Raw genomic sequence first — 22,455 nt, forward strand, 5'->3', positions numbered from 1 at the left:
CGAATGGGCTGCGGATGGGGAGGCTGATAGCCTTTTGTGATAATGAAAAGATATTGTTTTTAGTAGCAGTACTACAAGGCCCAGCAAGCCTCCCCCGCATGCTGGTACTTGGAGAACCACAAGTACCAGCATGCAACGGAAAAACGGGCCCGCTGGTACCTGTAGTATTACTACTAAAAAAATACCCAAAAAAAGACAAGACACACACACCGTGAAAGTAAAGATTTATTACATACATGCACACAAACATACATACATACTTACCTTATGTTCACACGCAGGTCGGTCCTCTTCTCCAGTAGAATCCAAGGGGTACCTGTTGAATAAATTCTACTCACCAGATCGCGGGTCCCAGGGTCCTCGGGGCATCCATTTGTAATCCACGTACTTGCATAAAATAAGAAAACGGAAAGCCGAGCCACGAACTGAAAGGGGCCCCATGTTTTCACATGGGACTCCTTTCCCCGAATGCCAGAAACCCACTCTGACTGATGTCTAAGTGGGTTTCTTCAGCCAATCAGGGAGTGCTACGTTGTAGCACTCTCCTGATCGGCTGTGTGCTCCTGTACTGAGTGACAGGCGGCACACGGCAGTGTTACAATGTAGCGCCTATGCGCTCCATTGTAACCAATGGTGGGAACTTTCTGCCCTGCGGTTGACCTAAAGTGACGTCACCGCTGAGCAGAAAGTTCCCACCATTGGTTACAATGGAGCGCATAGGCGCTACATTGTAACACTGCCGCGTGCTGCCTGTCAGTCAGTACAGGAGCACACAGCCGATCAGGAGAGTGCTACAACGTGGCGCTCCCTGATTGGCTGAAGAAACCCACTTAGACATCAGTCAGAGTGGGTTTCTGGCATTCGGGGAAAGGGGGCCCATGTGAAAACATGGGGCCCCTTTCAGTTCGTGGCTCGGCTTTCCGTTTTCTTATTTTATGCAAGTACGTGGATTACAAATGGATGCCCCGAGGACCCTGGGACCCGCGATCTGGTGAGTAGAATTTATTCAACAGGTACCCTTGGATTCTACTGGAGAAGAGGACCGACCTGCGTGTGAACATTAGGTAAATATGTATGTATGTTTGTGTGCATGTATGTAATAAATCTTTACTTTCACGGTGTGTGTGTCTTGTCTTTTTTTGGGTATTTTTTTAGTAGTAGTACTACAGGTACCAGCGGGCCCGTTTTTCCGTCGCATGCTGGTACTTGTGGTTCTCCAAGTACCAGCATGCGGGGGAGGCTTGCTGGGCCTTGTAGTACTGCTACTAAAAACAATATCTTTTCATTATCACAAAAGGCTATCAGCCTCCCCATCCGCAGCCCATTGGATGGGGGGGGACAGCCTCGGGCTTCACCCCTGGCCCTTGGGTGGCTGGGGGGGGGACGGACCCCTTGATTGAAGGGGTCCCCACTCCCCCAGGGTACCCCGGCCAGGGGTGACTAGTTGGATTTTTGATGCCACGGCCGCAGGGCACTATATCAAAGTGACCCCCGGCTGTGGCATTATCTGTCCAGCTAGTGGAGCCCGGTGCTGGTTTTAAAAATACGGGGGACCCCTACTCTTTTTGTCCCCCGTATTTTTGGAACCAGGACCAGGCGCAGAGCCCGATGCTGGTTGCTTAAATATGGGGGAACCCCTGTCAATTTTTTCCCCATATTTCTGCAACCAGGATCGGCTCAAAGAGCCCGAGGCTGGTTATGCTTAGGAGAGGGGACCCCACGCAATTTTTTTGGGGGATTTTACAGTGTTTAATTTAAAAAAAAAAAAAAAAAAATGAACCCCAGCACGGATCACACAGATCCGGCCGAGATTCATTGTAAAAAAGTCGGCAGTGTTTTGCTAATCACTGCCGTAAAAAACTAAAAAAAAAAAACGAATGACATCGACATCGGAAAACCCGAAAAGGCAAAATACGGCAGCTTAGTAAATCCATCGTAACAAATTCAAAAAGTTGCAGTTTTACACTTTCGATGTCATTCGTGATTATTCTCCCACCAAATCGGGAGAATTACGAATCTTAGTAAATTTACCCCACTCTGTGGAGCTGATTGAACTGCATTGTCCCGATGACTCGTGAGTCATTCTCCTTGCAAGTAGCTCAGCAGTTCAGTGATTCATTACAGTTCACTGATCAGTTCACTGACTCAATGACTCATACAGCCATACGAGTCAGTACAGTACTTCTAAGCTACCATGTGTGGCACTGCTGTGTGCACAGGCATATGCATTGTATGGAGCTGATACTGAACTGCATATAGCCATGATTAATTCACCTAGCATATTAGGTGGTCACAAGGTACACTGTCACTTCCAATCAGCCAAAAACAAATTCTGAGTGCTGCATGCTATCCTGTAGGGCAGGTATGTCCAAACTGCGGCCCTTTAGCTGTTGTGAAACTACATATCCCAGCATGCCCTGACACAGTTTTGCTGTCAGAGAATGCTAAAGCTGTGTCAGGGCAAGCTGGGATGTGTAGTTTCTCAACAGCTGGAGGGCCGCAGTTTGGACATGCCTGCTGTAGTGTCTGATTACTCTACACAAGACATAGGGGGATATGTATGTCTGTCTGATGAACCTTCAGTCTTGAAATAATTAAAAATATGATGGTACATATACTTAGGTAGTTCTATAGAAGTGATGTTGCCCATAGCAACCAATGTGTGTCTGTGTGTGTGTGTGTGTGTGTGTGTGTGTGAGTCAGTTTACCTCAGCTGCCACAGGGGTCACTGCTGTGCTCATGGAGTCAGTGGACTCTGTGGAGCTGATTGAACGGCATTGTCCTGACGACTCATGAGTCATTCTCCTTGCAAGTAGTTCAGTAGTTCAGTGATTCATTACAGATCACTGATCAGTTCACTGACTCAATGACTCATACAGCCATACGAGTCAGTACAGTACTTCTCAGCTACCATGTGTGGCACTGCTGTGCACAGGCATATGCATTGTATGAAGCTGATACTGAACTGCATATAGCCATGATTCATTCCCCCGGTATATTAGGTGACAAGCTACACTCCCAATCAGCTAAAGACACAGTGCTGAGTGCTGCATGCTATCCTGTAGGACAGGCATGTCCAAACTGCGGCCCTCCAGCTTTTGAGAAACTACACATCTCAGCATGCCCTGACACAGCTTTAGCATTCTCTGACAGCAAAACGGTGTCAGGGCATGCTGGGATATTTATTTATTTTATTTATTAACAGTTTCTTATATAGCGCAGCATATTCCGTTGCGCTTATGTATGTAGTTTCACAACAGCTGGAGGGCCGCAGTTTGGACATGCCTGCTGTAGGGTATGATTACTCCACACAAGACACAGGGGAATATGTACTATGAACCTTCAAGTGACATAAAGTGGAGCAGTTGCCCCTAGCAACCAATCAGCTTCTGTCACTTTATATACTGTTGAAGATAAATGACAGAAGCTGATTGGTTACTTTGCAACATCTCCACTTTATCTCTCTAAGGTCTGTTACATTGGGGCAAATGGACTTTTTTTTTTCTTTTAATTACTGTATTTTAAAAGCAGAAAAAACTAAAAGGGACTTATGACATTACTCTGGATTTGGGTCTTTCACTTGCATATTATGAAGTAAAAAGGAGTACCAACAATGGGATTAATATTGCAGAGATACATATGTCACTATAAGGTTGCTATATAACTTATTGCTTTTCTTAAAAATAAAAAAATCTGACATATTACACACATCTGATCATTTGAAAAAGATTATAACTCCTACAATGAGCTAGTATTAGAAATACCTACTCTATGTGTAATAGTCTAGACTAGTTCTCAATCTAATCACTCCTTTCAGTCTAAAGGCCCATACACATTAGACGATGTCGCTCTGTGAGCGACATCGTCTAACGTCTCCCCCTCCCGGGCCGGCCGGTCGGCGGCCGCCTGTACGCACTGAGCGATATGACCGCTCATATCGCTCAGTGACGTCACGCCCCCGCCAGCCCTGCATGAAGGTCGTGGACGACAGTCCACATCCTTCATGCATGCCCTACCGACAGCGACGATCGTTGCCGACCCGCGGGGCCGCGCATCGATCGTCGCTGGCGGCATACACACTTAACGATATAATGAGCGACGTCGCTCAAGGAGGGGGAAAATGAGCGACGTCGCTCATTATATCGTTAAGTGTGTATGGACCTTCAGAGTCAGTGAGTGAAATGATGAACTAAATGAACTAGATGAACTAATCTTCTGAACTAATCTTTTCAGTGAACTAGATCATAATGAACTAATCACCAAACTGAACTAGATTTCCCATCACTGCGTGCGCGCATACCAGGCGAGCACTAAAGCCGGGGGCGTGCCACGAGTCAGGTGGGCGTGTACTCGCCGCACGCCTCCATGTCTATGAAGACGGGGAGGGGAAGCGGGGGCTCGGCCAGAGCAGAGAGCCTGAGGCTGCGCTGTGCGCGGTCTTTTCGTCTCTCTGCTTGACAGGACCGGCTATAAGCCAATCTGCCCTTCTGTCAGCAGTGCCAGGTGGGCAGTCCGCTCCTTATGTCCAGTATTTTATGTGTAGCGTTTTTATCTGTGTGTTTTTTATTCATTAATTATCTTTATTCTAGTTTTACATTTAAGATATATTGTGTATATAAGTAGTACATTAGTGAACTTTGTTATTTGTATGTGAATAACTTTAAAGAATAATTTGTACTAGTTCATGCTTGTATTGTCACTGACCTTAAGTTCATGTTGACATAGCTGTTTAGTCCATTCTATTATTTGTATTAATGTATAGTTAATCTTCTTCGTTTTGTTAGTGCTTTAATTTGCTTTTATGTACTATATGACACATGACATTTTATTGTTATAAAATGTATAATCCTCACTTCCAAAAATGATCCCTAAATACAGAAGCATTTTCAATTGATTATTACTTGTAAGTTTGTCTAAATCAATGTAATTATTTTAATGTATATTAATAATTTCAATTTGTTTATAACATATCCATATTAGAATTAACCACTTTTCTGGCATGTGTGCATGCAATGTTACTGAAGTCAGGACTATGGGGGTTATTCCGAGTTGTTCGCTCATTAACAATTTTCGCTATGCTGCGATTTGTTGCTAAATGCGCATGCACATGGTACGCAGAGCGCATGCGCTTAGTTATTTTACTAAAAAGTAGCAGTTTTGCCGTGGCTTCTGCAGCGCTTTTCATTCGCACTGCTGTTCGGTAAATGATTGATAGGAAAGGGGCGTTTCTGGGCGGCAACTCAGCGTTTTCCCGGCGTTTGCAAAAAAAACGCAGGCATGTCAGGGAAAAACGCGGGAGTGTCTGGAGAAACGGGGGAGTGGCTGGCCAAACGCAGGGCGTGTTTGTGACGTCAAACCAGAAACTAAGCGGACCGAGCTGATCGCAATCTAGGAGTAGGTCTGGAGCTACTCAGAAACTGCAAATAATTATTTAGTAGCAATTCTACTACTCTTTCGTTCGCAATTCTGCTAAGCTAAGATACACTCCCAGAGGGCGGCGGCCTAGCGTGGGCAATGCTGCTAAAAGCAGCTAGCAAGCTAACACCTCGGAATGACCACCAATGTTACCTGGCCAGATATCATCACATGTCTGCCCCAACATCAGCATTCCCCATTGTCTGCTGCCCCTATGTGTGCGACGGACGGACGGACGGACGGACGGACGAACAAACGAACCAACGATAATTTGATTCAGGTTAAGATTTTTAAGATGATATTCGAAATGATACTACATAATTAAAAAGTGCAAGTAATATAGGGGCAGATTTATTAAGCCTGGTGAAGTGATAAAGTGGAATGTGGTAAAGGACCAGCCAATCAGCTCTTGTCATTTTTTCAAACCCAGCCTGTGACATGAAAGTTAGGATATGATTGGCTGGTACGTTATCACTTTCCACTTTATCACTTCACCAGGCTTATTAAATCTTCCCCACAGTTTCTTATCATTTGTTTCTCCTTATGTCCTAGAGGATGCTGGGGACACTTCAAGAACCATGGGGTATAGACGGGATCCGCAGGAGACATGGGCACTTTAGGACTTTAAAAGGGGTGTGAACTGGCTCCTCCCTCTATGCCCCTCCTCCAGACTCCAGTTTAAAATCTGTGCCCAGTGAGACTGGTTGCACACTGGGGAACTCTCCAGAGTTTCTCAGAAAAAGACTTATGTTAGGTTTATTATTTTCAGGGAGAACTGCTGACAACAGTCTCCCTGCATCGTGGGACTTAGGGGAGAGAAGCAGACCTACTTCTGTGAGTTTCAAGGCTCTGCTTCTTAGGCTACAGGACACCATTAGCTCCTGAGGGTCGGAACGCTAGGTACGCCTAGACGCTTGTACCCGGAGCCCGCCGTCACCCCCCTTGCAGAGCCAGAATTCGGAAGACTGGTGAGTAGAAGAAGATCAGAAGACTTCAGTGACGGCTTTGAGGTACCGCACAGCGATCGCGCTGTGCGCCATGCTCCCACACACACAGCGGCACTACAGGGTGCAGGGCGCGGGGGAGCACCCTGGGCAGCATGTAAATCCTTAATATGACCTGGCAAAAGTGTTTTTTTAAGTGCCTAGGCACTGAATCTGGTCCCCCGCCAGTATAAATATTTGATAAAATAGCGGGGATGAAGCGCGCCATTGAGGGGGCGTGGCTTAGCCCTCACAGCTCTCACCAGCGCCATTTTCTCTCCACAGAGCTGCAGAGACGCTGGCCTTCCTCTCCACTGCTGTACAAGTAACAGGGTGCAAAACAGGGGTGGCACAGTATATTTGGTGCTATTTAATATAATATAAAAGCGCTAACAGGTCTGGGCTTTATATAAAAGTGTTCAGAACCATTATAAGCGCTGGGTTGTGAGCTGGCAAACTCCCTCTGTGTTTCTCTGACAGGCTTTACTGTGGGTCTGTCCCTATATGCCCAGTGTGTTTGTGAGAGTCGGTGCACGTGTGTCGACATGTCTGAGGCAGAGTGCTCTTCCCAGGAGGAGACTGGATTATGGAAAGAAACGGCTGTGGGAGTGACCCTGTCGGCACCACCGACTTCTGATTGGGTAAATGTTTTGAGTGCTTTGAATGCGAATGTGGCTTGGTTGAATAAAAGATTGGATAAATCTGAGTCTCAAAACCAGGCTTGAAAAAAATCCGTAGAGGATGTGTTGTCCCAGGTTCAGACCCCCTCGGGGTCACAAAAGCGTTCATTAACCCAGATAGCAGATACAGATACCGACACGGACTCTGACTCCAGTGTCGACTATAGTGATGCCAGATTAAATCCAAAACTAAGCAAGAGCATTCAATACATGATTGTGGTGATAAAAGACGTGTTACATATCACGGAGGACCCTGCTGTTCCTGATACAAGGGTCTGTATGTTTAAAGGAAAGAAACCAGAGGTAATGTTTCCTCCCTCTCATGAACTGAATGCTCTTTTTGAAAAGGTTTGTGAAAATCCTGACAAGAAGTTTCAGATTCCCAAGAGAATTCCGGTGGCATATCCGTTCCCCTCTGGGGATAGGGAAAAGTGGGAGTCACCCCCCACTGTGGACAAAGCTCTGTCATGGCTGTCCAAAAAGGCGGCGCTTCCGTCTCCTGACACGGCAGCCCTAAAAGAACCTGTGGATCGTAAGCAGGAAAATACATTGAAATCCATTTATGTGACTACGGTACGCTACTCAGACCTGCCGTTGCTTCAGCGTGGGTGAGTAGCGCTATTGAAAAGTGGGCAGATAACTTGTCATCTGAGTTTGATACCCTGGATAGGGATAACATTCTTTTGACTCTGGGTCATATCAGAGATGCTGCAGCCTACCTTAAGGAAGCTGCGAGGGACATTGGCCTTTTAGGATCAAGAGCCAATGCTATGGCAGTCTCATCTAGGAGAGCATTGTGGATTCATCAATGGAATGCTGATGCTGATTCTAAGAAGGCTATGGAGTCTCTGCCGTATAAAGGTGGTGTCTTGTTTGGTGACGGCCTCGCTGACCTGGTATCTACGGCGACCGCGGGTAAGTTATCCTTTTTACCTTATGTTCCTGCACAACAAAAGAAAACGCACCACTATCAGATGCAGTCCTTTCGGCCCAATAAATACAAAAGAGGACGAGGGTCTTCCTTCCTTGCTTCTAGAGGAAGAGGAAAGGGAAAAAGGTCACCGGCTGTGGCAGGTTCCCAAGAGCAGAAGTCCTCTCCGGCTTCTACCAAATCCACCGTATGATGCTGGGACTCCTCTGCAGGAGTCCGTACCAGTGGGGGCACGTCTCCGACTCTTCAGTAATTTCTGGGTACGTTCGGCCCTAGACCCATGGGTATTAGAAATAGTGTCCCAAGGGTACAAGCTGGAATTTCAAGACGTGCCCCCTCGACGATTTTTCAAATCAGCCTTACCAGTTTCTCTTCCGGACAGGGAGGTAGTAAGCGGTGCTATACAAAAACTATGTCAAAATCAAGTCAGTGTCACGGTGCCCCCGTCACAACAGGGAGAAGGCTTTTATTCAAGCCTGTTCGTGGTCCCGAAGCCGGATGGCTCGGTCAGACCTATTCTGAACTTTAAATCCCTCAATTTCTATCTAAAAAAAAAAATTCAAGATGGAGTCTCTCCGAGCAGTGATCTCCAGTCTGGAGGAAGGGGATTTTATGGTGTCGGTCGACATAAATGATGCCTACTTACACGTCCCCATATATCCTCCACATCAGGCTTACCTGAGGTTTGCCGTTCAGGATTGTCATTACCAATTTCAGACGTTGCCGTTTGGTCTGTCCACGGCTCCGAGGGTTTTCACTAAAGTTATGGCGGAAATGATGGTTCTCCTGCGTAAGCAAGGAGTCACAATTATCCCGTACTTGTACGATCTCCTGATAAAAGCGAGGTCCAAGGAACAATTACTGCAGAGCGTGACGCTCTCCCTGACAATTCTGCAACATCATGGTTGGCTCCTAAACTTGCCAAAATCACAGTTGGTTCCGATGACAAGACTGTCGTTCTTGGGTATGATTCTGGACACGGAATTACAAAGTTTTTCTTCCAGTGGAAAAGGCTCTGAAAATTCAGAACCTGGTCAAACAGATTCTGAAGCCAGCAAGAGTGTTGATTCATCAATGCACTCGGTTGCTAGGGAAGATGGTGGCGGCCTTCGAAGCCATTCAGTTTGGCAGATTCCATGCCAGAGTGCTTCAGTGGGACCTGTTGGACAAATAGTCCGGATCCCATCTGCACATGCACGGACAGATAATCCTGTCTTCCAAAAGCAGAATCTCACTCCTGTTGTGGTTGCACAGCTCTCACCTCCTAGAGGGACGCAGATTCGGGATCCAGGACTGGATCCTGGTGACCACGGATGCGAGTCTCTGAGGCTGGGGTGCAATCACACAGGGGGAAAATTACCAGGGAAAATGGTCAAGCCAGGAAGCTTGTCTGCACATAAACATTCTGAAGTTAAGGGCCATTTACAACGGCCTTCTACAAGCGGAGCATCTTCTTCGCGATCTGCCCGTCTTGATTCAGTCGGACAACAAAACAGCAGTGGCGTACATAAACCGCCAGGGCGGAACGAAGAGCAGAGCGGCAATGGCAGAAGCCACAAAAGTTTTCCGCTGGGCGGAAAGGCATGTAAGCGCTCTGTCAGCAGTCTTCATTCCTGGTGTAGACAACTGGGAAGCAGACTTCCTCAGCAGACATGATCTCCATCCAGGAGAGTGGGGTCTTCATCAAGAGGTCTTTGCAGAAGTGACAAGTCATTGGGGAATTCCTCAAATAGACATGACTGCGTTTCGCCTCAACAAGAAACTTCCGAGATATTGTTTCAGGTCGAGGGACCCTCAAGCAATAGCAGTGGATGCCCTCGTGACACCATGGGGGTTTCAGTCGGTATATGTGTTCCCTCCGATTCCACTCATTCCAAAAGTGATAAAGATCATAAGAAGAACAAGGGTTCAGGCAATCCTCATTGTTCCAGACTGGCCAAGGAGGGCTTGGTATTCAGATCTTCAGGAATTGCTCATAGGAGATCCCTGGCCTCTTCCTCTACGGGAGGATCTGTTACAGCAGGGGCCGTGCATGTACCAAGACTTACCGCGGATTCGTTTGGCGGCTTGGAGGTTCAGCGCAGGATCCTAGCCCGAAAGGGTAATCCTGGTGAAGTAATTCCCACACTGCTTCAGGCTAGAAAAGAGGTAACGGCGAAACATTATCACCGTATTTGGAGAAAATATGTGTCTTGGTGTGAATCCAAGAAGGCTCCTATGGAAGAATTTCAGCTGGGCCATTTTCTCCATTTTCTGCAAGCAGTTCAGACTTTCGTGAAAGGCGTGCTGCACATCCAACCTCCCTTTGTGCCCCCGGTGGCACCATGGGATCTTAACGTGGTGTTACAGTTCCTACAACCGCATTGGTTTGAACCTTTACGTAAGGTAGAGTTGAAATTCGTCACTTGGAAAGTGATCATGCATGAACCAACCTTTGTGGTGCCAGTGGCTATTGACGCCTTTGAGGAATCGAAGTCTCTAGGTGTGGTCAGAGCTTTGAAAATTTATGTAGCCAGAATGGCTCAGATTAGGAAAACGGAGGCTCTGTTTGTCCTGTATGATCCCAACAAGATTGGGGCTCCTGCTTCCAAGCAGACTATTGCACGCTGGATCTGTTTTACGATTCGGCAAGCTCATTCTACGGCTGGATTGCCGTTACCAAAATAGGTGAAGGCCCATTCTACCAGAAAAGTGGGCTCATCCTGGGCGTGGTCTCGGCACGAAAGCAACAGGCTGACTATAAACGCAACACAACACGTGTGTTACCATAACCAATGACTGCAGATACAGTATGCACTAGGACGGGCACCCAGCATCCTCTACGGACTAAGAGAAAGGATTTACCGGTAGGTATTAAAATCCTATTTTCTCCTTACGTCCTAGAGGATGCTGGGGACACTTCAAGAACCATGGGGTTTATACCAAAGCTCAAGAACGGGCGGGAGAGTTCGTATGACTCTGCAGCACAGATTGACCAAACAAGAGGTCTTCCTTAGCCAGGGTATCAAACTTGTAAAACTTTGAAAAAGTGTTTGAACCCGACCAAGTAGCTGCTCGGCAATGCCGAGCAGCTACTTGGTCGGGTTCAAACACTTTTCCAAATACGGTATAAACCCCATGGTTCTTGAAGTGTCCCCAGCATCCTCTAGGACGTAAGGAGAAAATAGGATTTTAATACCTACCGGTAAATCCTTTCTCTTAGTCCGTAGAGGATGCTGGGTGCCCGTCCCAGTGCGTACTGTATCTGCAGTCATTGGTTATGGTAACACACGTGTTGTGTTGCGTTTATAGTCAGCCTGTTGCTTTCGTTATTCATGCCGTTGCATGCATTGGGTTGAATGCCATGTTGTTCGGCATGCTTGAGGAGTGAGCTGGTCAGGGCCGTCTTTTCGTATGGGCTCAATGGGCTCTTGCCCAAGGGCCCCAGAAGTATAAGGGCCCTAGGCTGATAGCTGAGGGTCCACTCTTTCCAGGGGCACCAGATTTTTGAAAATCGGCGCTGGAGAACCGGAGATATCCAACTTGTAAGCAGTGGTCCCCATTCATGCCTATTAAGTGCTCTTCCCAGCCAGATATCTCAGATTCTGTCTGACTTGGAGTTTTTCTGAGTGTATACTCCAAAAGCTGGGACTCTCCCCTTTCGGTGGACACTGGCATCTTTTCTCTACTATGCCCAGAACCAGAGATATCAGCATTCAAGCAGCTGGTCCCTGCTCCAGCTCCACACGCCTGGTATGCAGTTTTAGATTTTCATTGGTGGATTGCTCTGGCTCCTGATCTCTGATCCCCAAGTCCACAGGACCTCCTGAAAGGTGGGACTCTCTAGATTTTTATCGCATTCAAAGCTAAGAAATATATTTACAGAAACTTGAGATATCTGCAGTCAAGCAAGTGGCCATCCCACTGGAAAATGATAAATATTAAGCCCACTCTACTATCCACCACTCCCCTAAGTATTAAACATCCCCTACCACCCTGGAAGTCATGTACCAGGGCTTCTTCATTCAGCCCAATGCCCCTTACTACAGTTTAGCTCCATCTGTGCAGTAAAGGAGTAATTAGCATAAATTACTGCTCCAGGTCCTCCATGCTGAGCGAAAGATAGAACACCCCCTACCGCCCGCGGGACATCAAAGCTGCTGCTGATAGCACCCTCCACCCCTACCGCTGGAGGATGGGTAGGGGGCCCAGTGCATTGCTGTGCCCAGGGGCCTACACTACTGTTAAGACGGCCCTGGAGCTGGTATGTATCTCACCTTAGTTTAAATCAAAATAAATCCTTTTCCTCGATACGTCCGTCTCCCTTGCACAGTTCCTATAACTGGAGTCTGGAGGAGGGGCATAGAGGGAGGAGCCAGTTCACACCCCTTTTAAAGTCTTAAAGTGCCCATGTCTCCTGCGGATCCCGTCTATACCCCATGGTTCTTGAAGTGTCCCTAGCATCCTCTACGGACTAAGAGAAAAGGATTTACCGGTAGGTATTAAAATCCTATTTTTTTACATAATGTAGAATCCCAATCTAGATGTCTGACTTTATTAGTGATACTCATTTGTAGTCGATTTGTCTGGCTATGTTAAAAAGCAGAATTTTCTTTACTTGCAGTAAACCAATTGTCATCAGCTTTAGGAAAGTCCTTTTCACACCCAACGGTGCCTTTGAAAGCAGCAAATGAGCAGGAGAGCGGGACCTCCATCCGGAGGTGTTCACGCAGGTGACAAGTCTCTTTGGGTTGTACCTCAAATAGACATGATGGCCTCTCGTCTCAACAAGAAGCTTCGGCGCCGGCGGTATTGTTCCAGGAGAGAGAGAGAGAGAGGGAGAGAGAGAGAGGGAGAGAGAGATAGAGAGAGAGGGAGAGAGAGAGAGGGAGAGAGAGAGAGGGAGGGAGAGAGAGGGAGAGAGAGAGAGGGAGAGAGAGGGAGAGAGGGAGGGAGAGGGAGAGAGAGAGAGAGAGAGAGAGAGGGAGAGAGGGAGGGAGATGGAGAGAGAGGGAGGGAGAGGGATGGAGAGGGAGATGGAGGGAGAGAGAGAGAGAGAGAGAGAGAGAGAGAGAGATGGAAGGAGAGATGAGACACAGAAAAAAAGAATGAATGAATGAATGAATGAATGAATGAATGAATGAATGAATGAATGAGAGAGATATTTCAATATATTTAAGTACCTGTTGCCCTCCTAAAAAATCTTTAAAAAATCATGTGGTTTAGGTGTTACTCCATGTTACTATAAATAAACTAAAGCACACTGCTCACCACCGGTGGTCTTATTGATGTATGGTGTGACTAATTTTAATATGGTTGCACTACTGTGTGGTTAGTTTAATTGTGTATATTATTGTTTGGCCACTCCTGTTTCAAGCAATGGAACAAGAGCGCCAATGCTCTTCTTGGTAGGTGCACCAAAATGAGTATTACTATGGTTGAGGGGTTATGTAGGTATTTGCTGGCTGCTGTGCTGGGACAGAAGAGATGGCTCATAAGCTGAAGTAGTGTTGGTGCTAGTTGCCACTATCCAAAACATTCCCTGGGCTATCAAATTGTTTATGGTTGGCTCTGTACAAAATAGTATACAGTATGTTTAAAAATATAATATCATAATCAATTAGGTGTATTTTTCAACCAATAATGGCTAATAGTAAAATATTTCTGCTGTCTGTGTGTAACTCAGCATCATATGTTTAGCTTATTTTATACCTCTTTGTTGCATAGGTAAGGAATGAAATAATTACTAAGTGTGTTAAATCGGCATGTATTTTCATGGATACTAATATACGTCCTAGAGGATGCTGGGAACTCCAAAAGGACCATGGGGTATAGACGGGATCCGCAGGAGACATGGGCACACTATAAGACTTTGAATGGGTGTGAACTGGCTCCTCCCTCTATGCCCCTCCTCCAGACTCCAGTTAGACTCTGTGCCCAGAGAGACTGGACACACACTAGGGGAGCTCTCCTGAGTTTCTCTGAAAAGACTTTGTTAGGTTTATTATTTTCAGGGAGACCTGCTGGCTACAGGCTCCCTGCATCGTGGGAGTGAGGGGAGAGAAGCAGACCTACTTCTGTGAGTTTCAAGGCTCTGCTTCTTAGGCTACTGGACACCATTAGCTCCAGAGGGTCTGATCACTTGGTTCGCCTAGCTGCTCGTTCCCGGAGCCGCGCCGTCACCCCCCTCACAGAGCCAGAAGAAAGAAGCCGGGTGAGTATTAGAAGAACAGAAGACTTCAGTGACGGCAGAAGACTTCAGAGTTTCTGACGTACCGCGCAGTGGTCACGCTGCGCGCCATTGCTCCCACACACAAGCGGCACTACACGGGTGCAGGGCGCAGAGGGGGGCACACAGGGCAGCAATTATACCTCATAATGCATCCTGGCAAAGAAGTATACAGTGCATAGGCACTGTATACAGACCCCCGCCAGTATAAAAATTTAAAAAATTAGCGGGACTGAAGCACGCCGAGAAGGGGGCGTGGCTTAGCCCTCACAACTCTATACAGCACCATTTTCTCCTCACAGAGACGCTGGCCCTCCAAAACACAACTAATAGTGAAAAACGGCGGGGGGGGGGGGGGTACAGTGGTTTAGTGCACTGTGAGTTCATATAAGAAGCACTATATATATATATATATATATATATATATATAAAAATCCAACAATAAACGGCACTCAGAGACAGCAATATAACTGAACTTGTATTCCATAAAGACAGTCAACGTTTCGGGGTTCAAAACTTCGTCGTCAGGACCAATAGACAGCAGTACAGTGCAGATTTTTATGCATTATTGGTCCAGGCACCTGAGCATCTTTAATTCCGTTGTTGGCGTGCCGGCTGCTGCTGTATTTATATATATATACATATACATACATATATATATACATCTGTGTTTTCCCTGTTGTCAGTTACCCAGTATAGCGATTTAGTACACGTGTCGACATGTGTGAGTGCTCTGCCACAAACAGCTATGGGAATCCCTCTGTTGGCATTGCCGACTCCTGTTGATACTTGATTCAGTAGTTGAAGTGTCAGCATGTCGGTAGTTGTAAGATTTTCCAAAGTAAACACTGTATGGGAGACACATTCGTATGTGGGGGACCCTGTCGGCACCAACTGTATGACTGGGTGGAAATTAACATGATAATGTAAAAAAGCTATACCTGTTTGTGAATATATATATATATATATATATATATGGGAAGGATCCATTGAGCTGTAGCTTGAGCACGGACGTGGTAGTATTTGTGGGGGAGTGATATTAAAATGATGTATATATATTTCCCTCAGACCCCTCGGGGTCGCAAGAATGTTATTTTGCCCGGTTACTACTACCTGTTGTCGACGAATACTATGTCTTATGTCGACCATAATGTTTACTGGTTAGATCCACAACATTGGCATTCAGTACATGTTCATACACATTCAGAACACATTAATGTCACTAGGGACCCTGCTGTTCCTGACAAAATACATATACGTATGATGTATATACAGAATATGTGTGGATATATGTATTTAAATATGTATATTCATATTACGATTTCTAATGAATGCTGAAGTAAAGTTATTCCTTTTCATGTGCTGGTCGCTCTGTTGATAAAGCTCTAGGTTAGCCGTGATGAGATGGTCTTAAATCCTCACGAGGAGTACGAGTGTTTATTCTTTTCCCACCGTGGATAGAATAAAGTGAAAGTCAACCCCTGGTCTGCACGGGGGCCTTGTCACAAAGGATCATATACAGGAAGCTAAGTGATATTTTAATTATATGCCTTGATGATATTTGCATTACATACGCATGGGGGAGTGCTTGTATTCAGGAATGGTCGGTTACCTTGTTATCCGATATACACTGCTCAAAAAAATAAAGGCACGTGGAGGCCACACACACTACTGAGCCTCATTTTGACTTGTTTTAAGGACATTACATCAAAGTTGGATCAGCCTGTAGTCTGTTTTTCCACTTTAATTTTGAGTGTGACTCCAAATCCAGACCTCCATGGGTTAATAAATTTGATTTCCATTGATAATTTTTGTGTGATTTTGTTGTCAGCACATTCAACTATGCAAAGAACAAAGTATTTAATAAGAATATTAACATTCATTCAGATCTAGGATGTGTTATTTTAGTGTTCTCTTTATTTTTTTGAGCAGTGTAATTACCCTGGGGAGAGATGGGATATTCCTTAAGTTAGGTCTTATCCACAACATTGCAGTGTGCTGCCGTGCGACTACAAGAGGTATGCACTGACTCCGAGAAATACTGGAGTATCTTCCCTATGAAGGTGTAACCTGGTAAACTGGTTTGGGGATGGCTTTGTTAAGTTGATCTTGGCAGATACCACTGGTAAGTCTACCTTCTTGAGCTATGTTCCCTCACAACGGTTGGTGACTTATTTTTTGTGGGATGCAGTCATTTTGACGGTTGGATACCGGTTTTATTTTTTCCCCCTTCTTTGTAGGTAGAAGGAGGTGAAAATGTAAGAGGTCTGCAGCCTTTTCAAGTTCACAGAAGCAGATATCGTCCTCTGTTTCTACCACATCCACCGCATGTCGCTGGGTCTATCTTGCTGGAGCCTACACCAGTGGGAACTCGTCTAATACTCTTCAGTCAGTCCTAGAATGGACTTGGACCAGTGAGTTAAGAATAGAGTCCAAAGGGGGACATACTGGAGTGCCAGATGATTTCCCTCACTGATTCTCCTTTGGACGGGGAGGTAGTATGCGACGCCATACAATAGTTGTCTCTGTCACAAAAAAAAAGCTGTTATTCAAGCTTTTTCGTGCTTCTGACCCCAGACAGCTCGGTCAGAACTGATAATGTCAAATATTACCTTAAAACATAAAGCTATACACTATTACCGTGGAGCCACTATGGCCGCTAGACTTATTACACACACTACGGACTAAGTACGCTATTTGCGTACTGAGTACCGTATGGGTACGCACTTAGCGTAACAGACGCTGTGCCGTGGGCGCGACACACGAACGGCACGTACGCACACGGATTCACGCTTCGTACTAAGCACGCTATTGGCGTACGGAGTACCGTATTGATACGCTATTAGCGTAACAGACGCTGTGCCGTGGGCGCGACGCACGAGCGGCACGTACGCACACAGAGTGATATACAGTAAACCTTTAAGTAATGAAACAGTGTAAGGATGTGCTTATACTTTAAACCTTAGCAGCCTAGTACTGCAACGATGTATTACCTTATAAACCTTTAACAATGCTTATACACCTTATAGCGGTTAAGACGCTAAGAAAGCCATTTGCAGGAAAGTGAAAACACAACACCGGTTTGTGTAAACCACTGGGCTCTAACACCGCAGCGGATTATTCAGAGAAAAGGGGTAAATAGGTACAAGTTATACACTACAGGCTAACAAGGAAATCTAACACAATAACAGAGAATAATGGCTACAGAGAATATACATACGTGGGGAATCGTTCGCAAGCGCGTCCTGGACCAGTCCTCAGCTATCAGGGAGAAAGCCTTCAGAGTCTTGAGTCCGGCCGCCAGGCAACAGTGGTCTTTTTATACACAGCATATATTCACAATACAAAGGTCCCTGTAATCTCATTGTTCATTGGACACAGGGATGTGTCCCTACATTACAGCAAAGGTCATAGGTGGATTTGAATAGGTAGTCGATGTCCTTCCTGTTAGGCGCGGCGGTCTTTGTCCGCGCTCTGACCGAGCAGCGGTCACGGCCGCCGCGCCTCTCGCTCTGTCTGCTTCCGCACGGCGCCTAGCAACGCCGGGATGCCGTGCGCGCGATAGTCGCCGGGTCCCTGGCAACGCTAGGACGCCGTGCGCCCAGGGCCGCCGGGTCCATGGCAACGGGGACGCCACAAGCGGACCGCGTTCCCCGTTGCCATGAGAGTACTCACACCTGTTCTCCCCTGGTCGTGCAGCAAGGCAGCTGCACGACATTCATCAATCAGGCTCTGCACTGCCATTGGAGGGTTCCCTGTTATATGCATCCTCAGTGCCTCACACAAACGCCGGTGATAGCTTCCTGCATGCTGTTCCTGCCTGGTAACGTCTGTTCCTGATTTGGCTGTATCTGGTCGATCCTGCTCCCTGGGATCCCGAGTCCTGGAGTTCTGAAGCCAGTCCTGGAAATCCTTCCTGTCCAAAACGAACCTGTTGCAGTCATCCGAGGGTTCTCGTTATTTGGGGTTCTCTCACGGTTTCGTGAGTAGCGGCTTCTGCCGCGAGTTGCGGCCTAGGCCGCCTTTACTTTGTATTTCTTTTGTGTTGGAGGTTTTTGCGGAGGTTTCCGCTTTTCACTGTCCTCCCCGGAACTCGGCGGTGCCGTGTAGGGGAACGGACAGTGGTATCATTTGTTGTCCTTTTTCCTTGGCGGCGTGCCGCACATACCTTTTAGTTTTAGGGTAGTTAGTAGCCCCTAGCTTCTGTTTGTTTTAGTTAGAGGTCCCCTTGTTATTACCCTGTCTCGGTTCACGCTTTGTCTCTCTCTAAGACCTGGGGGCATCGGAGTTGGGCAGACCTAATCCGCCCTTCAAACGCGGCTGCCGTGGGCCCAAGAAACCATAGTCGTTCAGGCGTGAGTCGACCACACGGGTAAGACAACGGAGGTAGGGTGCTAGGGGCTATTCCCTTACCTCTCCTTAGTTCAGCATCACGTTCTGGTGCTCTGAACTCGCATCACTACATCTCTCCAGTTTTGAGCATCAGGAACGTAACATTATCACCGGCCCTATAAAAAAAAAAAAAAGTTTATTTTTTCTTTTGTATTGGTGGGCCTAGAAATTTGGCCTCATGAATCCGGCAGTTTTAGGTCCAAATCCCAGTCAGCTTTTGGCCAACCAGATTCAGGAACTAACTCAGATGGTTCAGGACCTCACTCTTCGGGTGAGATCGCAGGAAGATCTTTTGCGAACCTCCCCGAGTATGGTTCCAGAACCAAAAATGCATTTACCTGACCGTTTTTCGGGTAACCGAAAGGATTTTTTTAATTTTAAGGAAGCTTGTAAGCTTTATTTTCGTTTAAGGCCCCGTTCCTCTGGTACTGAGTCTCAACGGGTCGGGATTGTGATGTCTTTACTCCAAGGTGATCCACAGACCTGGGCTTTTGGGCTAAGAGCGGATGATGTTGCCTTGCTATCAGTAGATGCCTTTTTTAAGTCCTTAGGCCTTTTGTATGATGACCCTGATAGAGAAGCATCAGCTGAGAGCCACCTGCGTGCACTTAAGCAAGGGAAAAATCCAGCAGAGGCGTATTGTACCGAGTTTCGCCGTTGGTCGAACGACTGTGGCTGGAATGACCCGGCCCTGCGCAGTCAGTTTCGCCTCGGTTTGTCTGAAGTTATTAAAGACAGTCTCCTTCAGTACTCCGCTCCTGAGACTCTAGACAAACTCATGGAGCTCGCTATTAAAATTGATCGTCGTCTCCGAGAGCGGAGGGCTGAAGAGGATCTACTTTTAGGCCTAGTCCATGTGTATATACTTTTCCTGAGGACATCAAGGAGCCCATGCAAATGGGTCTCTCCCGGCTGTCCCCAGAGGAAAGAACCAGAAGGCTAAATTCTGGTCTTTGTTTGTATTGTGGTGGCAAGGGACATATCGCACGTAATTGCCCAAATAAGCAGGGAAACGCTCTGACCAAGTGAGTAGTGAGGGGGTTCACTTGGGTCTGCAGTTAATCTCCTCAAATGATTCCTTATTAGTTCCTGTAAAAATTTCCTTTGGTAGCCTCACTTCGTTGGTGTCGGCGATCGTCGACAGTGGAGCTGCGGGAAATTTCATGGATCTTAGTTGGGCTCAGGCTTTAGGCATTCCACAGATACCTTTGGATAAACGTATCACCATGCACGGCTTGGATGGTGGTCCGCTGTCTAATGGGGTTATCACTCACCGCACACCTCCAGTACAACTGACAGTGGGGGCCCTACATTCAGAGAAAATCGAATTTTACCTTACCCATTGTCCGGCTGTCCCCATAGTTTTGGGTCACCCCTGGCTTGCCTTTCATAATCCCACCATAGATTGGCGGTCTGGGGAGATTTCCCAATGGGGTCCCTTTTGTGTTAAGGAGTGTATTTCCCGTCCAGTCCGAGTTGCGGCAGTCACCCCAGAACTTATTCCTTTGGAATATCAGGACTTTGCCGATGTTTTCTCCAAGGGTAATGCGGATGTACTGCCTCCCCATCGGTCCTATGACTGCGCTATTGATTTAGTTCCCGGTGCCTCTTTAACTAAGGGGAGATTATATGCCCTGTCCGGGCCGGAAACCACGGCAATGAATGATTATATTCAGGAGAGCCTGAAAAAAGGCTTCATTAGGCCCTCAAAATCTCCATTAAGTGCAGGGTTCTTTTTTGTTGAGAAAAAAGATGGGTCGCTCAGACCATGTATTGATTTTCGGGCTCTGAATAAAATTTCTGTTAAACACACCTACCCCTTGCCATTGATTTCAGTACTGTTTGATCAGCTCCGGTCTGCCGTTATCTTCTCTAAGATCGATCTTAGAGGGGCTTACAATCTCATCCGAATAAAATCTGGGGATGAGTGGAAGACGGCTTTCAGCACACAGTCAGGTCATTATGAATACCTGGTGATGCCGTTTGGGCTGTCAAATGCTCCTGTGGTGTTTCAAGATCTCATTAATGACGTCCTTCGTGACTTTCTAAGAAAGTTCGTAGTCGTTTATTTAGACGACATTTTGATTTACTCTGAGTCTGTTGAACAACATATTACTCATGTGTGAGTGGTCCTTCAAAAATTACGGGAGAATCATTTATACGCCAAACTGGAGAAATGTGATTTCCACATCACAGAAGTGTCCTTCCTGGGGTATATTATTTCTCCTAAAGGGTTTTTCATGGAACCAAAAAACTCCAGGCCATTCTAAATTGGGCACAACCCACGAACTTAAAAGCAATTCAGCGCTTTTTAGGGTTTGCAAATTACTATAGGCGTTTTATTCATACCGTCTCTGATTTGGTCGCTCCTATAGTAGCACTGACTAAAAAAGGAGCGGACCCTTCCAATCGGTCGCCTGAAGCCGAGTCTGCCTTTCTGGCCTTGAAGCAGGCCTTTGTCTCAGCTCCTGTTCTCAGTCACCCTAACCCGGAGCTCCCCTTTATTGTCGAGGTAGATGCCTCAGAGGTTGGAGTGGGGGCTATCCTTTCTCAGGAAGACCGGAGTCTCAGGAATTACACCCTTGTGCCTTCATGTCCAGGAAATTCTCCTCCGCAGAATCCAACTATGATGTTGGTAATCGAGAATTGTTGGCAGTTAAATGGGCTTTCGAGGAGTGGAGGCATTGGCTGGAAGGAGCTAGGCATACCATTACAGTGTTTACTGACCACAAGAACCTGCAGTATATTGAGTCAGCTAAACGGCTTAATGCTCGACAGGCACGTTGGGCGCTGTTTTTTACTCGTTTCAGGTTTATTATCACCTTCAGGCCCGGTTCCAAGAATACGAAATCTGATGCCTTGTCACGTTGTTTTCTTCCGGTTCACAATAACCATCCGGCAACTACCCCCATAGTTCCACCGTCTGTCATCCGAGCAGGCCTCACACAGGATTTATTTACACAGCTAGTCCAGCTTCAGCAACAGGCTCCCAAAGTTACTCCTGCGGACCGTCTCTTCGTCCCTGAATTTCTAAGAGGCACTGTTCTAGCTGAGTTTCATGATAACAAAGTTTCCGGTCATCCGGGTGTTACTAAAACCTTGGAATTAATTTCTCGCTCGGTGTGGTGGCCTAATCTTTCCAAGGACGTAAGGGAATTTGTCCTTTCTTGTCAGGTCTGCGCTCAGCACAAGATATCCCGATCGTTGCCAGTCGGGCAGCTCATGCCTTTAGCCATCCCTCTTAGGCCATGGTCACACATTTCCATGGATTTTGTGGTGGACCTTCCTATTTCATCTGGATTCCGGGTCATTTGGGTGGTGGTAGACCGTTTTAGTAAGATGGCCCACTTCATTGCTCTTCCCCGATTACCCTCCGCTCAAATTTTGGCAGTTTTGTTTCTCCGCCATGTCTTCAGGCTCCATGGTTTACCCATGGATATTGTCTCTGACCGGGGACCACAATTTATTGCCCGTTTCTGGAAACGTTTTTGTACCTCATTAAATATGAAGCTCTCTTTAACATCTGGATACCATCCACAGTCTAACGGACAAACTGAACGTGTTAATCAGTCATTAAAGCAGTATTTATGGCTGTATTCGGCCAAACTACAGAATGATTGGTTTGAATTTCTTCCTTTGGCCGAGTTTGCCTATAATAACTCTTGCCATTCTTCCACCAAGGAGTCTCCTTTCTTTTCGGTCCTGGGCTTTCATCCTAGAGCCAATTCCTTTTATTCTCATTTTCCAGGCTCTTCGTTGACCGTAACTTCCCGCCTCAGAATAATTTGGAAAAAGGTGCACCTTGCCCTGAAGAAGGCTGCCTTCCGAGAGAATTTTTTTTCGGAT

Source organism: Pseudophryne corroboree, chromosome 3 (genome assembly GCF_028390025.1).
Source record: "Pseudophryne corroboree isolate aPseCor3 chromosome 3, aPseCor3.hap2, whole genome shotgun sequence".
Taxonomy (NCBI): Eukaryota; Metazoa; Chordata; class Amphibia; order Anura; family Myobatrachidae; genus Pseudophryne; species Pseudophryne corroboree.